Here is a 21,156-nt window from a genome sequence, read left to right as displayed (position 1 = left end):
CTAAATAATGCCCGTTTGGGAATTCATACAAGACAGTTTCTTTTTTGTTTATTTTGCTTTAGCAAAAAAGGAATAAGCAGGTGGGACACAGAAAGATTGTGATAGTGGAGATGGGAAATGTGGCTTCTTTAACCTGCAAGTCTGGATTTCTTAGTTGCTTGTGTTTTAACTGAAATAAGTATTGGAATTTCTAGTAAATTTTTAATTCTTTCTTGCTTATCTGTATTGAATTTTTTTTTGAAAACCCTATTACTTCTGTAATTAGACAAAAAGTGAAATGAAACTGCTATGTTTTGAATGTCCACCAAAGGCCCATGAGTCAAAGGCTTGTTCCCCATCCTGGTACTACTGTGGAGTGGTACCTTTAAGAGGAGGGGCCTAGTGGGAGGTCTTTAACTCATTGGGGGCATGCCCTTGAAGGGGACAATGGGACCACACTCCCCTTCATCATTCACTCCCTTGCTTCCTGGTGATGAAATACGTAGGTCTGCACTACCATGAGCTTGCACCATGGACCCAAAGCAAGGGGGCTAAGAGAGCTGACTGAAACCTCTGTAACTGTGAGACAAAATCAACCTTTTCTCTTTACAAGTTGATTATTTCAAGTATTTCACTACAGTGATGGAAAGCTGACAAACACAGAAACCATTTATATATATCAATATCAACAAAAAATGGATACACATACATATTTCTAGAGAACATTTCTTTTTTTTTTTTTTTTTTGGGGTGCTGAGGATTGATAGAGAACATTTCTTGATAACAGGAATCAAGAAACTTTAAGACCATTTCTTTTAACCAAGTAAATTCCCATTTTGTAAGCTATGACTGAAAATAATGAAAATTTATGTGGAAATAATTTATATGGAAATAATTTCAAACAAACATTGTTATAGAAGAATGATTTATCCCAATTTCTGTTTTTACTTCACCTCTCATTTTTCTTACAAAGATAATAAAAAATTCATCATAGAAAAGCCAGAAAACACAATCCACTTCCAGTTTTTAGGAGAAAGCTAAGTCATGAATCTATGGACAATACCTTTTTGTATGTGGCACAAAATGCATTGTATTGTTTAGATTCATGTTAGCAGCAATCTTCTTTTTTCTTCTATGACTTTAGTATTTTGTACTTATGGTGCACCTATGAGGAAAAAAGGATAAAGATATATAATTATAGGAACAAAATTAAGGAAGCAATAATTAAGGCAGGGCATGTTAGCACATGCCTGTTGTCCCAGCTACTCAGGAGGCTGAGGCAGGAGGATCTCTTGAGCACAGGAGTTTGAGGTCCGTCTGGACCGCACTGTGGGGCACCTGTCTCTGAAAAAAAAAGAAAGAAGAGGACGACGACAAAGGAAGAAGCAGCAGTAATTGCTAACGCGGCAGTTTTAAATATCTACAAACGTAATATTACAAAGTTAAAATTATATCTTCATCCATGGATGAGAAAAGTAAATCCATGATTTTTACAACAAAGACATGGCATAGTCTCTCACAGGCAGTCCTTAGGAAACAAACGTGTCAGTAGATCTCAGAATCTATATCGAGCTTCCACTGGTTTATTTGCATCCAGGGTGACTCAATAAAAGCTACCGGCAGATAGGACTAATATGACAGCACACGGCAGTGCTACTGATTCTCTGTCAGGAAGGCTTATATTTTCAGTGGCTCTTCTGATAGCCATGATGATTTGGTTGACTCAGCTACCTCCCTTTCTGAGGCTCTCCTACAGCCAATTTCTCCCATTTTGGGAGTTATAACCGTCTCAGTGGTCTGTTAAAGAAGTACATGACCAATGTAGAAAATCTAAAACTCTGAATTGTATATATGTGTACATTCATACATATACTGTTATATATATATATTATATATACTATTAGAAAATCCATAATACCAACCAAGAAAAAAAAAAAAAAAACCACTAACAATGGGCATACTTGTCTCCATGTGGATACTTATTTCTTCATGCCATTATTTCTTTCATTATACAGTTGAGATCTACATATAATTTCAGTCTACCTCTTTAATCTCATTTGCTATTATGAGCATGTTGCCATATCACCAAACACTGTTCACAGAGATCATTTAATGACTTCTCGATGGAAGAGTCAACTCATTCACAACTGTTTCTCCACAGCTGGAAACAAGGCTATATTCAGGCCTTTGTTCTGTTGCATTATTTTACAAAGTGTTTTGAAGATCTTTGTGTATATTACTCATCTGTGCTTGGGAGACTTTCTTTGGGACAGATTTCTAGAAGTAGAGTTACTGGATCAATGAATATAACAATTTAGAACTTGTGTTTACTGGAAATATTTTTGAATGTTTGGCTAGCTTTGGAGATGAAGACCTTATAAGAAAAAAAATTGGAAAAAACAGTATTTCCATTTTCATGTTTTTCTTGCTAGGGGTATCTCAAATTTCCTCTCACGCTTACATTTATAAACTGTACTTTTTGATTATCTTTGTTATTCCCTCTGATTCTTCCTGTGGCTGTGGAAGGCTTTAGATCAACTGGCAGCTAAAACTTGACTGCATGCAACATCATTACATTTTACCTAACCACTAAGCAATCAATTGTGGGAATGTTTACATGTCTACCGTGCTATTGCAGTCCAACTATACCTTCAGTGAACTAAAATATTCCTTATGACCCTAAGCAACACTGGATACTACATTTCTAGGAAACTGGCTTTAAATAAAGCATATGTCACCAACCTCATGCCTAGTTTCAAATGCAAGAGATGTTTGCTATGGCCATGTGTGCTTACTATTTATCTTTTCCTTAAATACTTATTCATTTTTACACAAATTTGAAAAATGCATATTCTCTGCATCTTTGGTTGCACATCTCTACAAATGTCTTAAAATGAACTTCCTTGGATTTCTAGGAATTAAACTTCTCCATTTTATCTTTTCTTGTTTTTAGACCACTGCATTGCTGGGGGGGGTAAAGCCCACATTCCTGAAGCTCAGGCATTAAACCTAAAGGTGCTTTCTATTTCCTTCCATTTCATTACCCCCCTTCTTTCTCCATAAATGTCTCTGGCATCTCAAGAAACTGTCCATGAACTATTTTTGCTATGGTTCCTTTGCTTCTCTCTGATCCCTAAATGATGTGTTCCTCCAAGGACCTGCCAAGTGCTCTGCATAACTGCAAGCTGCTCTCTTCACTTCTGTCCATTTAACGGTATTAAATAACACTATGTCACTGGCGATCCCAACCTCCTAAGCCTCAGTCCCATGTTTTAAAACATCTATTTGGCTTCTCCCCCGCATGGCTCACAAATTCCTCACATCAACTTAGACACTTTCTTTTCCCTTGACCCTTACACTCAATTAATCCTCAATTCTATATCAAATATTTCTTCCTACACATTTAAAACATTCCATTCTATGGCATCAGTTTTCTCTTCTCTATTTCTGCTCTTTCAGTTTCTATTCTATCTTTTCTAAAATTCATCTTAAAAACACTATCAACATAATTATCTTCCTAAAGCTTACAGTTCAGATAATATCACATTTCCGCTCAAAATCCTTCAAAGTACAAAGAATGCAGAATCCTTCCTACAGTATAAAGAATAACTCTTATTTAACTAACATTCAGTTCTGGCTTCAGACTACTACTCTAACCTGAATTCTAAAACTCAGTAATTGGGGGAAGATGAATTACTATTCTATCATATACCCACAGACTTTTCATTTCTTTTCACACTTGATCTCTTTGTGCTGGTTCCCCTGTCTACACTGTCCACATACCAACCACTCTCACAGTCCATCTAAATGTCATCCTTTTCTATAAAACCTGTCATTTTCTCTATCCTTGTATCCTTCAGTTTTAAATACTCAGGTATCAACACTGTGGATGTCAAGTGCTTCTTCAGAGTAGGGTAATGTCTAAGTCCCTGTTTGGATCTATCCTTGTATCCTCAAGTTATCTTTTTAAAAAACTCCTCTTTAGTGAGATGTAATTGAAATATATAATCTACCCATTTAAAGCAAAGAACTCAATGGCTTTTAGAATATTAACAGATAATACCACAGTTACTTTTAGAACATTTACATTACCAAACAAACAAACCCCTTGTAGCCATCACCTTCCTTGACTTCCATCCTAAGAAAACACTAATCTGCTTTCTGTCTCCATATGATCTCCCTGCTCTGGATATTCCATAAGAACAGAATCATACAATGTGGTCATTTACAGCTGGCTTCTTTCACTTAGCGTAATGTTTTCAATATTCAGCCAGTTTACAGTCTGGCTCAGTGTTTCACTTCTGGTTATTGCCAAATTATATCCCATTATATGAAGAGACAATATTCTTTCTCACCTATTCATGGACAATTGGGCTCTTTCCACTTTATTGTCATTTTGGATGATGCTGATATGATCATTTGTGTACACGTTTAAGTGTGGACATGTTTTCACTTCTCTGGAGCACAAATCACCTACAAGTGGAACTGCTGGGCCCGTGGCATTTTTATATCGCATACACTCCATAAAAATCTGTTGGGATCGCCTTCGCTTTCCATTCCACTCTTGGAACTGAAAATGATAGTTTGGATTCTTCTTCCTCCCAAAAGATGAACAAGACATATTTTTCTTTCCAAGAGGATAGCATTTTAAGAATTAGCTAAAATGATATGCACAGACTCATTTTTTCCCTCTTGCAACCTCAAGTGTCACATTTACAGTGATAATTGAGAACTGTGCCAAGAATGTAGACTTTAGGTCTTGAGGTCTTGGGCCCTTGGGCCAATGAGACAACCCAGCTAGCTTAGAGTAGATTTCATCAGAGACAAGCGGATAAAATAGTGTTCTTCACTCACTCCCTGGGAAATGGAAATCTGCCAACGAGGGTGATCAAGTAAATTACTTTTCACAGATATTATAACAATTTAAGAGACAATACTTGGTAGAATAGAAATATACTTTTTTTTTCCATAATTTCCTCTTTCCCAGAAGCTTTCGAGTAAGATGATTCACAGAGGATTTTAGTTGCCTTTCAAATGTTTCAATAACACCTCTTCAACAATAAACCTGGAGCCAACTAATTTGAGCACTCCAGAATATTTTAGCATTAAAAAGGGAGTAAGTATTAGAATGTTTCATATTGGAAAAAATTTTAAAGATTAGCTATTTCAACCCCCCTCCCTTTTTTTTGACACTGAATATCAGGAAAGCTAAGTGCTACATCACACCTATGTGGCAGTATTACCTCAAATTAAAACCCAGGACTTCTCATTTCCTAGTCTTGAAGGCTTTTCCCTGAACCATATTGCCTAAGACTTTGGGAACACCAAAAATTTGCTATGTTTTGGAGGATAATCAAGAAAATGTTAATTTAATGTAAGATTGGATTTCTGTGTCATTATTCTTATCAAAAAGATCTCATAGCTTAAATATACAGTGGTGGATTCAGGTTCTTTTGAGGACTGGAGACTTCTTTAAGGAAAAGAACAGAAGCCAGGTGCAATGGTGCATATGTGTAATTGAAGAGACTTGGGAGGCTGAGGCAGGAGGATCAAAACCTTGAGGCCAGCCTCAGCAACTTAGCAAGACCTTGTCTCAAAACAAAACAACAACAGGAAAAAGCCTAGGGATGTAGCTCAGTGGTGGAGTGCTTGCATAGCATGGGTAAGGAAGGGTCTTTGAAGGGACTGGGGCAAATAAGGGATCCGAGAACTCATGCTTCATAGTAAATAACTGTGAACAAATGTAAATAACTATAAATTACTTATTTTATTCATAATGTTTCTCCCAGAGGGTAGACTAAGGCAGGTAAAAATTTTATAGCAGCAAAAAGTGAAGTATAAGCAGGTGACTTACCTTTTTTCAAAGCCACATAGTTAGGACTAGTACAATGCCAGTTTTCCTCAACCCTCTATTCCTACCATGCAACTCTCCCTACAGACTGGAAAAGGATTATCTTTAAAGAAAGCAAGAAAAAAAAAAAAAAAAAAAAAAAACCACTTATTTTTGTTAGTGCTGCTTCAGTCTGCCGCCAATATTTAACTATTATTACGAGGTAGGAAAACTGCTTTGATGGTACTTTCATTTTCGAAATGAAACTTGATGACAGTTGCTTTTATGCACTGTGATCACACAGACCACTGTGTATGGACATCGTGGCATTTGATAGCCGGAAAGGGACCTTTCAGTCATCTAAGTTCTACTTGGCAAATAATGCAGAAGTGGCCAGGTTTATTGATGATCATAATAATGATGACCTTTAGACCACTTCCAGGTCAACTGACATTAAATTATATGAAGAAGATTCTTCTAGTCAGTCCTCAAGGCTTTACCTACATACGCTAAAATGTATGACTATCAATTGTTTTGGTTTATTACAGAATATTATTTTCTCCATCCCTTAAAAGACAGATGTTTAGGTTAAGAGGCAGATTAGAAAGGAAAGGCTCCTCTGGGTCCTTTAAATTTAATACTGAATATCTTTGTTCTGTCTGCTACTTTGATATGAGGCCAGCAACTTGAGATCAATTACACATTTATTTTCCAAAAAAGGTACTTTACATGGGTCTTAAAATCAAGACCAGCACAAAAATGGTGCTCATCTGTCTGCATAAATTCCAAATTATTCTAACAGATTTTACCAGCTTTTAAAGTCTTTATTATACACTAAATCATATGTATCAAACATGGGATATGAAAACTCTGAATAATTATAATACACACTAATGATAATTTACTCTTAAGGTTTCTCGAACTTGATTAATATTCATTCATATTCTGTATTGAAAAATTCTTAAAGATCCCTAACATTTTTCTTAAGTTACTTTTGGTTATTCACTTCACTCATTTGTTTACACATTCATTCATCCAGCAAATATATATTAAGTAGCTAATATGTGTCCAGCACTGAACAAGGCTTTAAGTTCTTCCTGGGCTTATGTTCTAGTGCAGGAAGACACATCAATGTGGATATGGCATTTACTAATAAATATTAAGAAGAAAAACTCAAATGAAGCAGGGTCAACTGGCAGACTAGTTCTCTCTGATAAGGGAACAGTTGAGCAGAGAACTGAAGATGGAAAAAGCTCCGAAGACACCTGGCAAGGAAGGGTAGTCGAGGCAGAGGAAAGAGCAGGACTGCGTGGTGTAGGCAGGGAAGCCAGCAGGCCAACCGGGTGGAGCAGAGTGGGTAATGGGGATGCAGCAATGGACGGGAGCTAAGGCCTCAGGGAACAAATTTAAGACTAGATTTTAATTCCAGGCCCAGAGAGACAAAATACTGTATCTTCTCACTTTGGCACAGATTCCAAAACAACTGAACCCACAGAAGCAAATGATTACTAGAGACCATGACACGAGGAGAATGGGGAGCTGTTGGGCAAAATAAGACAGTTTTAGCTTAGTGTGATGGTGCATGCCTGTGATGCCAGCGGCTCCAGAGGCTGAAGCAGGAGGATCGCGAGTTCAAAGCCAGCCTCAGCAACTTAGTAAGGCCCTAAGCAACTCAGTGAGATATTGTCTCTAAAAAAAATTAAGATTAAAATTAAAATTGAAATTTAAAAAAGGCTGGGGATGTAGCTCACTGGTTAAGTACCACTGGATTCAATCTCTGGTGCCAAAAAAAAAAAAAAAAAAAAAAAAAAGAGTTTCAGTTGGACAGGAGGAATTTAAAAAAAAAAGTGAGGTCAGGGCTGAGGAGATAGCTCAGTCGGTAGAGTGCTTGCCTTGCAAGCATAAGGCCCTGGGTTTGATCCCCAGCACCACAAAAAAAAAAAAAAGTGAGGTCACAGATGTCAATTTTCTTGATTTAATCATTCCAAACTATATTCATGTAAGATATCACTTGTACCCCATAAATATACAATTACAATTTGTCAATATACAAAAAGACTTTGGATTTTTTTTTTTTTTTTTTTTTGATAAGTGAGATGAGACGCCACTGAGAAATTTGGGAGGGATGTGACCTATATTTAAAAGTCACTCTGACTGCTCTGTGGAAAACAGATTGCATAGGAGCAAGGTCAAAAAAAAAAAAAAAATCAAAAAAGAAATCTATATTCATATGCAGAAGAATGAGATTGGATCTTGATCTCTCAGAAGTTATAAAAATTAACTCAAAATGGATTAAAGACTTAAATGTAAGACCTGAAACTATGATATTGCTAGAAGAAAACAGAAGTAATGCTTCAGGACACTGGAATGTGCAAGGAGTTTGGGGGTAAGACCTAAAGGCACATGAAACAAAAGCAAAAACAGACAAATCAGACTAGATCAAACTAAAACCCTTCTGCATCAGCAAAAGAAACAACCTACAGAAGAGAGATAATGTTTGTAAACAATACATCTGATAAGGCGGTCAATATCCAAGATACAGAAGAAACCAAAAAATAAAAACAAAAAACCTCAATAGCAAAAAATGAAATACCTCAATTAAAACATGAGCAACAGACCTAGATAGGCCCTTATCAAAAAAAGACATGCAAATGATCAACCAGTACATGAAAAATTGTTCAGCATCACTATTCACCAGGGAAATGCAGATCAAAACCACAATGAGGGATTACCCCGCTGCAGCAAGAATGGTATTGTAAGAAAGAAAAGGTAACAAGAGCAGGTGAGGATGCAAAGGGAACTCTCCTTGGTGAGATGCAAATTAGAACAGTCATTATGGAAAACAATATGGAGGTTCCTCAAAAAATTAAAATTAGAACTACCATATGATCCAACAATCCCACTACTGAGTATTTATCCACAGGAAGTGAAACCAGGATGTTGAAGAAACTTCTGCAGTCCCTTGTTTCCTGAAGCACTATTCACAATGGCTAAGAAATGGAAGCAACCTAAGTGCCCATCAACTGATGAATGAATAAGGAAAATGTGGTACAGGTACACAATGGAATACTATTCAGCTATAAAAAGGATAAAAATCTATCATCTGCAAAAACATGGATGGGACTGAAGATCGTGATGTTAAGTGAAGTAAGGTAAGCCCAGAAAAACAAGCACATGATCTCATTTATATCTGTAATCTACACAAGATGCTCTCAAAGAAGGTGAGAGTAGAATGGTGGCTAGCAGAGGCTGGAAGAGTGGGGGAGAGGGATAGATGGGGAGAGGTTGATCAGTGGGTTCTAAGTACAGTTAGATGGGGACAAGAAGTTCTGGTACACTGTTGCATAAAATGGTGACTATGGATAATAAAAATGTGCTGTGTATTTCAAAAAGTGAGAGGAAAGATCTTAAATATTTTCACTGTAAAGAAATGATAAAGTTTGTAGAGATAGATGTTTACCCTGATTTAAACACCATACAATGCATACATGTACTGAAACATCTGAGAGTACCCCACAAATATGTATAGTTTTTGTGTTTTTATATACCAGTTAAAAAACAAATTAAAAACAAATAAACAGGGGCTGGGGTTGTGCCTCAGTGGTAGAGCACTTGCCTTGTGCATGTGAGGCCCTGGGTTCGGTACTCAGCACCACATAAAAATAAAAAAATAAAGGTATTGTGTCCACTCACAACTAAAATGCATATATATAAAAATCCTTTTAAAAAAATGAATAAACAAACAAAAAAACCCAGGGAGATCTGAAAGAAGCTACTGCAAAAGTCCAGTCAAGAAATGGTGGTAGCCAATCTGGGTGTGATGGACCAAGCCCATAATCCCAGCAACTCCAGGGGCTGAAGCAGGATGACTGCAAACTTGAGGCCAGCCTGAGCAATTTCATGAGACCCTGTCCCTAAATTAAAAAATAAAAGATGCTGGGGATGCAGCGCATTGGTAAAGTGCCCCTGGTTTCAATGCCCAGGGCTGGGGAAAAAGATGGTTTTTAAGGACTGAGTTGGAATAGAAGGAGACTGAAGCAGGGGGTCAGGGGAGGGCTCTCAAGCAAGAACGACAGTTTATTCTAGAACACTGGCACTAAAAGTGAAAGCGGAGGTAGATACCTCACTGTGATTCTGTGAATCTGGATGCAAGAAACATATGATAGTAGCATGATGAAGGCAGCTGTTGATCGGCTGTGCAGCCCTGAAAAGACAGAATCAGCTCCAAGGCTCCACAGCAAATGACAGGAAGGACGTTTGTTCCATGAACAAAAATAGAGAATTTGTGTTAGAAACAAGTTTAATGGGGAGAAGATGAGGAGTGTTTTCTGGCCAACTTGATTCTAAGGCGCTAGATGGGTGTCAGGTAGAGACACAGCAGGTGGAAAGGAGTGGAGACGGGGGGCGGGGGCGGATTCTGGAGCCAGGTCAGATCTGGGAATCGCTTGTGTAGGTTGAAAGAAGCTTAAGGAACTGCAGTGATTCCAGAGAAGACTGCAGAGGGAAGAGAAAGCTAAGGACAACCCCTTGGGGAACATCCCAGATTTGGACTCAGTGAATGCTAGGTTAACGCTAAATGTATAATACAAAATTTATAAAATTAGGCATTTACCCCACTTAATATATAGTCAAAAGGGTAAAACGACTGCCTTAAGTCCCACAAATTGTGATGAGTAATCAAAAGAATACTAACAGGAATAAGATTGTTTCTTATATTTTTTAAAGATCATTCTGACATTAGCTTCATGTCATGATAAAGGGAAAAAAGAGGCAGCCGCTGTCTATCTTTAGAAATATATTTTTAAAAAAGGAAATAGAAAAGTAATAGAATGAACAAACTGACCTTTTAGTTGACAAATTAATCCATGTTTCACATATTTTGTTACATTCTATAATCAGAATTTTAGATTTGGAATGAATCTAAGACGGGCTTAAGGAGTTTAAGTTGTTCCCAAGTAACTTAAGCATCATGGGCTGTGCCTTGGTACCTAAGTGAATTCCTTGCCAGCTGGGTAGTAACATGGCATAGTGGAAAGAATTCTGAGACAGAAGTCCTACATCCTAGTCCCACCTTGGCCCCTAAATGGTTCTGCTCTGTGTATTGATCAAGTTATTTAATTTTTTTTTCTAAGTCCCAGTTTCCTGGTATTGGGCTGGTTGAGACATTCTTTCTTTCCTTCCTTCTTTTATTCTCTTCCTTCTTTTTTAGATTAATTTATTTTTATTTTTAATTTTTTAGCAGTAGCACGGATTGAACATAGAGGCTTTGTATGGGAGGCAAGTGCTCTACCACTGAGCTACACCCCAGTCCTTCTAAGATTTTTTATTTTGAGACAGGGCCTCACTAAGTTACCCAGGCTGACCTCTTACTTGTGATCCTTCTGCCTCATCTGAGTAGCTGGGAGTACAGGCATGCGCCACTGTGCCTGGCTGGTTCAGACAATTGCTAAGTTCTGTTTCAACTCAGTCTATGATTTTGGCATGTTGCTCAGTTTAAAAATCTTTTATTCAGACTGACACATACGAATGGCCTGAGTTCAATTTATAACTAAAATTCCCAGCAATCTTCACTTTAATTGTTCTACAGCCAAATAAAAGAAAAAACTAAGACATAAACACCTTTAGCCTCTGCAAATTTTGCCTACCACTGATCATCAAATATAGGAAGGCACTGTAAGAGCTCTGTATTTATAACTTTTCACTCCCTGCTACACGATTACAATGTCAGGCACTAGAGATAATAGAACATGCAGAAATAAAAGCTTTGAAAATAAACCTTCCTACAGTTAATGAAGGATTATCGAGCATGGAATTTTGCCAAAATGTCACAGCTATTAGCAAGTTCTTTTTTGTTTGTTTGTTTGGGACTGTTTCTCCTTGTTGCCCTGAACAGTTTTCCTTAAGCATAACCACTTTTAGAGACTCAAAGATTTCAAAATTAAACTATATATACTTAAGATTATATTTACTTCTTTGAAAAGGGTCTATCTGGCCTCTGTTTGGGACTAAATTATGTCTTCTACCCACACCACCTCCCAAATGACGTGTTGAAACACTAATGTTCCATGTGACCATACCTGGAGATATACAGTCCTTAGAAGGCAACTGAGGTTAAGTGAGGTCATAAGGGTGGGGCCCTAATCCCACAGGATTGGTGACCTGGGAAGAAGGGGAAGAGCAAGCATAGCAGGGAAAGGCCATTGAGCAGGTGGCAAAAGGGCAGCTGTCTGCAAGCCAGGAAGAGAGCCCTCGCCAGAAACCACACCTGCAGGCACTTCTCTTGGACTCTGGCTGCCCCAAGTGTGAGAAAACAAATTTCTATTGTAAGTCATCCACTCTGAGGTCTTTTGTTACAGCAGCCAGAGCAGACTAAGACAATATGCTGAAGAACTATTTGAACAACATTCAAAGGGTTACTCATTTAGTAGTCAAAATGTATTCTAAGGTAGTCAGAAAAACTGATATTTTGATCATCCTTTTCCTTTTGAAAATATACTTTGACAATTCGAAGAGCAGGTAAAAATAGTAGTTTTTAAAATCAAGGGGAAGTTTATGACTATACTGAGTCTCTGCCCAATAAATAAAAACAACAACAACAAAAACCAAAACTAACCCTCACAAATAAGGCTATTAGAGAATATGTGCTTGGCTAAGTGTACAACCTTGACCTAAAATCTGTCTCCAAAGTTGCTTTTATTTACTTTTTGGAGCTGGGGATGGAACCCAGGGCCTTGCACATGTCAAGTACATGCTTTACCGCTGAACTACTTGCCCTGCTCGCCAGAGACTCTTTAAATTTATTTGACCTTTAAACAATCTGCCTCTGAATATCAACCTAAGATGTGTTAAGCTCCTCAAGAGGAAGATACACCTATCTTCCTCCTTGGGTCCGTGAAGCAGTTTCTTTATGTTTGAGTGAGTTACTTGAAATTTAGAAAGAGTGAAAACCCTATGAGCCATCTGATTATAAATACTCAGTAAAGCTGTTTATGAATGGAATCCTTCCTCTAAACCTCTGCCAACATCAACCTGAGAGTAAAACCTGGCCATGCCACTCCTGGGCTTAACGCCTGTTAATCCCCATCTGCACAGGGCAGAAAACCCAAGCTCCTTGTAGATGGCATATGAGATTCTCGTGACCCATTCTTTGTCTATGCTTGCAGCTTGTCCTTCGTAAGTCTTCAAAGTAGATGCCCCAGCTACCTCAAACAACCTCCTGCAATATAGAGAAGCCCCTGTGGACAAGAGAGGAATAAAGCTTTTTTTCGTAGCTAACTAGATGTTCAAGAATCTGCCTAGAAAGTAACCCCTATAGGGAAAATTTCCTGACTGTCCCCTAAGCTAAGGTGGGTTTTCCTTTACATTCCTGCAGAAGGGTACTGTAAATCTTTTCTATGTACAGTACTTACCATAAAAGATTTAGGTTGTCTTAGATAAATACCCCCCCAATAGACTATAAGCTGCTAAGGGGCAGGAGTCATATTGATACGGCCAAAATACACTGCTGAAGTAGGTTAATCTATACAACAAATGTACTGGGGTAGTCACTATTTTAAGGTACACTGTGATAAACATTTTTGTGAAGCACATATCCATTGTGCTTTTTTTTTTTTTTTAATACTAATTCCCCAGGTCGCTTTACTTAAAATGAATTTGATCTTTATTTGGAAATGAACTATTTTCTTAAGGTGCACGATACCCAATGTCAATAATTTCAAAGTTATCGGCACTCTCAACTTACTTTTTAAAGAACCAATCTGCTTTTATGGATGTCCTAAAGAACTGGCACTTGAGAGCTGCAGGTGTGGCTCAAGGGTAAAGCACTTGCCCAACCTGTGCCAGGCCCTGACTTCAATTCCCAGTATCACAAAACAGTACAAAAAGCTGGCTCTTACTGAATCATCTATAAACCCCCTTGAAGTCAAAATCTAGATATATTAGTTTTATAAAAGTGACATAAAATGTATATTATATATTAAACAAAAATGCAATCCTGTTGTATATTTTTCCTATGTGAAAGTCATAATACATGTTGTCTTCGCATTAAGTATTTTAGAGTCCATTACTTAGGTCTGCCTTCAGTCAGCAAGTCTAAAATATCACTTATACTGATTTATAGGACTTCATTCAGTCTTTTATGAGGATTTCCTGAACATTCATTCATTGTTGCTTTTGGTAAATGAACCAATCTTGGAACGAACGGGAAAGAGAACATCTGCAAGCATCTGTCTTAGACTATTGGAGGCACTGAGGACAGAAAGGTGAGTTAACCTCGTTAGGGTCTGGTTCAATGCAATCGATGTCATCGTCACCACACTGACATTTATTCAAAGCTCTCTCTGTGCCAGGAACCATATATTACTTCATTTAAGCCTTAAGATACAGTGAAAGACATATCATTGATCTCATTTTACAGATAAAATCCAAGAGCCAACTTCACAAACTAGTGTATGGCAAAGCTGGGATTCAAATTTAGGCTCCTAACCTCAAACCCAGTCTTTTAACCACTATGAGAGAGTTTTCAGTTAAATCATTATTTGAAAGATTCCAGAAATCAATGAGTTGTTGAATTATAAAGGATTCCATCTAGCCAAAAGATGCCTGAATACCAGCTGCTTCATCGTTTTGATTTGTTTTCCCAAGGCTAACCCAGAAGGTTGAGCCTCTTCATCTAAAACTTTCTTTTCACTCTGTGCTTTAAAAAAACACAAAGTGGAGCACACCCATAGTTTCAGCTACTCAAGAAAGCAGGAGGATTGCTTGGGCTCGGGAGTTCAAGAACGGCCTGGGAAAGGAGAGAGACCCACATCTGGAGAAGAAGGAGAAGAAAGGCAATGTCATCAATGAGAATTTCTCTTCTGGGAAAGGTGGTGTGTAAATCCAGGACAAATGAAGCCCGAGACTTCCAAAATCAGAGATAATCTTGCACAGGGACTTTGGGAGATGCCTTACACACTAGAATGTTAGCATTTAAAACGTGAAACTCTTGCCTAGTTTCTAATTTTGAGACAATTCAGCATTCTTAATCCCATTTAATTTTGCTTTGCCACTGGCAGATATGGCCAGCACTGATATGCGCAGGCAGGACACACGTCAGAGCCGTTTACTCTGTTGTGAGGTGCTGCACATGGCTTCAGCAGGCATCTCTCCAGGCACCGGGGGAACTGCACATGAGCCCGTATTATTCCAGTCTACACAGAAAATCAATATTAAATTGCCTTTAAAAAGTCCTATAACAACTGACTTTGGATAGCTTTGTGTCCTTAAATTAACTTTGAGGGGTTAGAGAAAGTATAAAAGGAACTTAATATAACTGATATCTAGAAGAATGTTATCAAAGCACAGTAGTTTTATCTTTACGATATGTATGATATAGAAGGGCAGATGAGCCACATCAGCAAATAATGAAGATCTAACATCCTGAATCTTCTGGCTTCCCACCTCTTTCATTCATGCCCCAAAGGTCATCTTCCTAAAGTAGAGGGCTCTAACAGCATCACCCTGTTATTCAAAAATCTTTGATGGAGCGTTGGGGTCATGGCTCAGTGGTGGAGCACTTGCCTAGCATGTGTGAGGCACTGGGTTCGATTCTTGGCAACACATATAAATAAAAAAAATAAATAAATAAAGATATTGTGTCCATCTACAACTAAAAATATTTTTAAAAATTGTCTTTGATGGAGACACCCAAACTCTATACCAACCTAGTCAAGGCTACGAACATATGGCTTCAATTCAAGTTTACTAGTTTCCTAGTTATTCCTTGAATATACTGGATACTTTCACAGACTCTGGACTCTGCTTGTATCTTTACTTAGAATATTTTTTTCACTTCTTTAAATATCAAAATCCATTTCCTCCTTGCAGATCCAATTAAACTCTACCTGATTCCCCTACCTCTGACAGAGTTCAGTTACTAGGGAACTTTGTCTTCTTAAATCTTATCTTTAGCTGATACTATGTTAATAGTTTATTATCCCTCCACTGGTCCCTCATCTTTTCCTTCATACAGAACTGATTCTTCTCCTCTGTTCTTATAGCAGCATGATATAATTTTTTAAAAAATAAAGATTTAGATGGGTAACTTGAATTGCAGTTTCAATCTATCTAAAATTCATTGAACAAATGTTTATTTAGTGCCTACTATGTGCAGTTCTAAGTACCTAGAGAGACAAAACAAAGCCCCCTATTCTTGTGGACCCTAAATCCTATTGGAGAGAAATGAATAATTAACAATAAGCATGTTAAAGTAAATCAGTACATTAAAAGAATGATGAGTACTTTGGAAAAAGAAAAAAGGAGCTGCAGTTTTAAATAGGGAAAGCAGGATAGAGCTCAAAAAGGTGAGATCTGATCCTTCTCAAATTTGAAAGAAGGTACCAACACCTGGAGGAAGTTTTCTAGGCAAAGTGGCAGCTAGTGCAAAGGCCCTCACGGACCAGGGAGGGCCCGAGTGAGAAACGGAAGGAGCAGGCGTTATAGGGAATCCTATTGTGAGAATTCCAGTTCTTACTCTGAAACAGGGAGCTACTACAGGGTTTTAAGGGAACTGCACCGCAATCTAACTTCCATTTTAAGGAATCCAGGAATGGGGGTGGTAAGGACTGCGTGCCGTGCATGATTGTAGTTTAAAAGATGAGATTAAATTAAAGGCTGATTATACTGAAAAGTTCAAATTAAAAAAGGCCCCCTTTAATACAAAACACATTAAAATCTTCCAAAATCTTTGAAGAATATTTGTGTGTTTTAGCACTTTCCTCCCTTCACACAGATCAACTTCTCTCAATTTAATACAAATACTGAACAGACTTATACAACCTTTTGCCTTTTAAAAAGTTATCTTGAGTTCAGAATACAGTGCTCATCTTTTAAAAATCCATAAATAATAGCCCATGAGAGCAAATCCAAAAGGGCACAAAATACATTTGGAGATGCTTTTCAATAGGTCCAAGGTACTTAAGCATTCTTACAATTTTGTGAATCACTAACAGTTCTATTTGTGTTATGTTTAAATTACTGGAGATTATTTAAAAAAAAAAAAAAACTTGAAATGTTTATCTTTGTGGCTAACTAGGGGGAAAGACTCCCAGTTATGACACGAACCTCCTGCAAGTCTCTGTTGAAGATGGTCAGCTTCTCTGCTGGAGCTCAACTTGGGGACAGTGGGTATTTTGGGTTTTCTTTTCCATCCATCTCCTTAACCTGTAATTAAAGCCTAGTATGTGCAAATAAAGCGGATGGCTGGGCAAGAGCCATTTCACAAGGGTACGAACTGCTTTTGTGCTAGGTCTACAATGTCAGCTGGGAACCATCGTCAAAGGAAATCAAGGCAGCTCCTTTGACGATAAGGAAATTATAAAGAATCTTTTTAGAACTAGAGACAGCAAGTCCAGTAATGCAAATGCACCCGTGTTCACCTGAACAACAACCATCTCCCATTTTCTATTTAGCAAAGACTCAAAGGGCAGGACCAAAGGCTCCAAAAATGGAAGGTGTAAAAGAAAGTCTCTTTTCTGCTCGGCACTTTGGCAGGCACAGCACTGAATTTGCATCTGTCTGGTAACTTCCAAAAGTCTGAGAAAGTAAATGTGAGCTGAATATCAAACAATAACAGAGATAATACTGAGACACTGTTAGTGTCAGGGGGCTGGGATCTGAGTACCAAAGAGGCAAGGATTAGCAGAGTGAAGGAAGCTCACAAACCTAAAAGCTCCCCTAAATAAAAATGAATGCAGAACAAGTTTTCTATATAATTTCACTACACTGCTCACTTACACACAGAAATAGGAAACCGTTAGTAGGGGATACTTTTCAAAGAACCCACTTATTCCTGAATTCTATTGTCCTTCCTCTTCCTCAGCACTTTCATGTGACAGGAGCCTGACCTAGTCCCTTGTTCTCTGCTCACCTCTCTCCTTGCTTTGGATTTCTATGTTTTTATTTTATTTATTTATTTATTTCTATGTTTTTATTTTATTTATTTATTTTGGTACCAGGTACTGAACTCAGGGGCACTCAACCACTGAGACATGTCCCCAGCCCTTTTTTGTATTTTATTTAGAGACAGGGTCTTGCTGAGTTGCTCAGGGCCTCACTAAGTTGCTAAGGCTGGCTTTGAACTCACAATCCTCCTGTCTCAGCCTCCCGAGAGGCTGGGTATTTTATTTTATTTTTTTACCTCTCTCCTACAGTCAGAAGTAACCAAATCCAGTTCTCCTTTGAATATGAATGGTTTAGTTCTACATTTCTTTCCCTCTCCATATACACCTGCCTGGGTTTTCTTGGTGCTTGATAAATGTTTGATAGTATAATGCCACCAGCAGCTGCAAATGTCACCACCAAGGGAGGCTCCATTAAAGTTGCATGGAGGGAGAAATATCAAAGTAAAATAGTTAATGGAAGGCAAAAAAAAAAACAAAAAAAAAAACAAAAAGAAATGAAAAACTCTAACACTTAGCAGAGTGCCTGGTATAGAGGGAATTTAATAATAAATGCTTATGGGCTACGGATATAGCTCAGACGTACAGAGCAATTGCTTAGTCCTGGGTTCCCACCCAGCACTGTAGTAATATTAATAAATCCTGTCCTTTATAGCTAGACTCCTCCCCAAAGCCAGAAGAATTAGGGAATGGGGATTTAGTAAGACACTTTTTTTTTTTTTAAACATTTTTAGTTGTATATGGACACAATACCTTTATTTTGTTTATTTGTGTTTTTCATGTGGTTCTGAGGATCAAACCCAGTACCTTGCACATGCTAGGCAAGTGCTCTACCACTGAGCTACAACACCAGCCCAACACTTATTCTATTTTTAAATTAAATCTTGTAGTTATTACTGGGAGGGGTGGGGGGAAGGGAAAAAACAATAGAATGAATCAAACATTACCCTATGTAAATTTATGATTACATAAATGGTACGCCTTTACTCCATGTTCAAACAGAGAAACAACATGTATCCCATTTGTTTACAATAAAAAAAAACAACAAAAAAACTTGTAGTTATTAAAGCCAGAAGCAGACATCAAAAAATTCAAGGTTAAAATAAGAATGAGTGCATCAATACTAAGAAAGGCTGGTGATGGTCATATTGTGATCCTGTTTTTTCTTCTCAGAATATTTCCCTTGAACTCTCATGGAATTACACCACGTATGAACAAAACTTAAATTCAAAATACCTCCTTCAGAATACCTTTATGCTTTGGGGTATTTTTCTAGTAGGTGTCTTTTGTGATTTTCTGTCCTGATTCACTCCTAAGTGGGGGAACAAAACATGGTTTTTCTGCACAGATGGGGACAGGAAGTCAGGGTGACCTGCACCATCCTCACCTCACTGATCACAGCCACACTGCTAGAGGTGGTGGGAGGCAGAACCGCTGTCAAGAGGGAAAACTAGGTCAAGAGCCCCAGGTCTCAGGACAGTGATAGTACATCCTGGAAGGTTTTGGCACCGGCTTGTCCTTGTCCGAGGCTGAGGGCAGCCTAGTGCTAGTTAGAACATTAATTCTGATGCAAGGTTACTCCTGTTCTGAACAGTGCTTCTGCCACGGCTTGCAGCACTGGACGACCTCTCCTGGTTGTGGTTTTCTAGTGGGTACAAAAGGAAAAGTACAAACCCCCATCCCTTATAGATTGTTGTAGGGATTATATGAGAGAGTTCAACTAGAAGGGTGGCTGTCATGTATCAAGTCACAAATCAATACTTTTTTTTTAGCTCTTAGCTATTATTGCCAAATTAAGTGCAAGCTCCTGTTTTCTGTATCTATTGATACTCCTATAAATGGTATGTTAAAAAAAACAACAGGATGATACCTTTCTAACTCCTTAAATTATCTCTTACAACAAATATTCTATATAAGTTCTATGCATTATAATGAACTCTTTTTTTTCTTTTTGCAGTACTGGAGATTGAACCCACTAAACCACACCCCCAGCCCTGTTTGTTCTATTTTGAGATAGGGTCTCTTTTAAGTTGCTAAGACTGGCCTTGAACTTGTGAATCTCCTGCTTTAGCCTCCTGAGTCACTGGGTTGACAGGGGTTGTAATCCTTTCTTTATTATCATTATTATTATTATTATTATTACTATTATTATTATTATTAGTTGCAGATGGACACAATACCTTTATTCTACTTATTTATTTCTATGTTGTGCTGAGGACAGAACCCAGTCCTCACACATGCAAGTCAAGTGCTCCACCACTGAGCTGCAACCCCAGCCCTGTAATTCATTCTTAAAGAAGACAATCACAATATTTATATCTGGAAAGATTAATTGCCAAGATGTGGATGCTCTGAATTGGACAAATCCAAAATGAAGAAAGAATGTTCTGGCAGACCCTGTCTGTTATTCCTCTACCAGAGAGCCAATCCCTCCCTTTATTCTGCTGACAGAACAATTTTCTGCCCCTCTAGAGAGGGTGAGGCTTAATAGGTGTAACCAAGGCATGTAACCTTTTAATTGCAATTGCCAGTGATTGATCCAGGGATAAGTATGTGACCCAGTTCCACCCAACAGAACCTGAGGACATGTATTCTGGAGATTTCTGGATGAGCAGTTTGGCAAAAATAAAATCAGTCACAACTGTAGGAAGAATTGGTAAGTTAGTGGTATTTGTCATTTATTCAACATGCACAACTGTGAAGTAGTAGTTTCACATAAACTATAAAAATTTCAACAGTTCTCATTAGTCTTGTCACAGTATATTTCTACAGTGACAGGAGAAAATAAGTTATTAATTAAGGGAAGTAACACAGACACTTCTCAGATGGCCTCTGCTACCTGTGGTAGATGCATGGCAGGATCAGTCATGTATTTGTATTCCCCTTGGGAATCACACTTTATCAGCTGACGTGAGTTAGGATAAGGAAATGGAAAAGAGAAAGAAGTTAAAGATGATTTTGAGGCTGGGTGATTAGGACAGTGAGACTGCCACTGACTGATCAGGAAAAGAGAGCACAGTTTGAGGTCATAGTGTTTTAAACAAGCTCAACATGATGGCCAGATAACCCAGAGCAGCAACTGGGGAACAGGACAGAATGTTTATTGAAAAAAAAAAAAAAATTAAAGAGTCAGAGTGTCACTGTGCTGCCCAGGCCGGGCCCTGAACCTCTGGACTCAAGAAGCTCTCCTGCCTCAGTCCCCTGAATAGCTAGGAGTACAGGTGTACACCACCGTGCCAGCTCCAGAATGTCCATTTTTAAAGCCATGAATTTCAGGGTCACTAACATAAAACTGCTGGCTGATATCAGGAGAATGAATGGACTCTGTAAGGGTAGAGAGCTGACAACTGGATACTCCAGAACAATCTCAGTGTAACTAACTGGTGGCTCTACCATATACTAGCTACT

At 38.1% G+C, this 21,156-nt stretch overlaps 1 protein-coding gene across 7 annotated transcripts in view; it reads right to left on the bottom strand.

Annotated features, from left to right (window-relative positions):
* Nucleotides 1–21,156, bottom strand: part of TAOK3 (TAO kinase 3) — a 210,843-nt gene that overhangs the window by 86,204 nt on the left and 103,483 nt on the right. For 4 of the 7 annotated variants that reach the window (XM_079151548.1, XM_079151549.1, XM_079151552.1 and 1 more), the window contains one exon: nt 1,043–1,144. The exons of 2 other annotated variants lie outside the window; for them this stretch is intronic. The gene's annotated coding sequence lies outside the window, so the exon portion shown is untranslated. Of the gene's footprint in view, nt 1–1,042; nt 1,145–5,833; nt 5,934–21,156 lie in introns of all 7 variants that reach the window. One more of the 7 variants, XM_079151550.1, reaches the window with a different exon arrangement.

The sequence above is a fragment of the Sciurus vulgaris genome (assembly GCF_902686455.1).
Source record: "Sciurus vulgaris genome assembly, chromosome: 8".
Lineage (NCBI taxonomy): Eukaryota > Metazoa > Chordata > Mammalia > Rodentia > Sciuridae > Sciurus > Sciurus vulgaris.
This window is presented reverse-complemented; position numbering and strand designations above follow the sequence as displayed.